Source organism: Penaeus monodon, chromosome 15 (genome assembly GCF_015228065.2).
Source record: "Penaeus monodon isolate SGIC_2016 chromosome 15, NSTDA_Pmon_1, whole genome shotgun sequence".
Classification (NCBI taxonomy): Eukaryota; Metazoa; Arthropoda; class Malacostraca; order Decapoda; family Penaeidae; genus Penaeus; species Penaeus monodon.
The window spans coordinates 6,232,506-6,232,777 of NC_051400.1; the positions used below are offsets into that span (position 1 = coordinate 6,232,506).

Sequence of the window (272 nt, forward strand, 5' to 3'; positions counted from 1 at the left end):
CGGTGCATGGGTCCATACCTTTAAACAAATACTCTCGGATTCCCCCATACAAACACATTTAGAGCAGAGCAGGAGAATAACGAAAAATGTTCATTACGCGTTCTTAATAACAAATGTAATTAATCATCTGTAGCTTAATGGGATTCCCTGTCGTTCTTACATGAATGATTTCTTTGGCGAATTAATGAGATTCGTGCCAAATGGAAATGAAACTGGAGCCATTCATTGATTAAGGGCAGGTGAATGATGAAACGGGTTGTATGACCCTTTTT

General features: G+C 38.6%; 1 protein-coding gene across 1 annotated transcript in view; it reads left to right on the forward strand.

Moving 5' to 3' along the window:
- LOC119582196 (diuretic hormone receptor-like) overlaps positions 1-272 on the forward strand; it is a 113,840-nt gene that overhangs the window by 36,004 nt on the left and 77,564 nt on the right. The gene's annotated exons all lie outside the window — the stretch shown is intronic.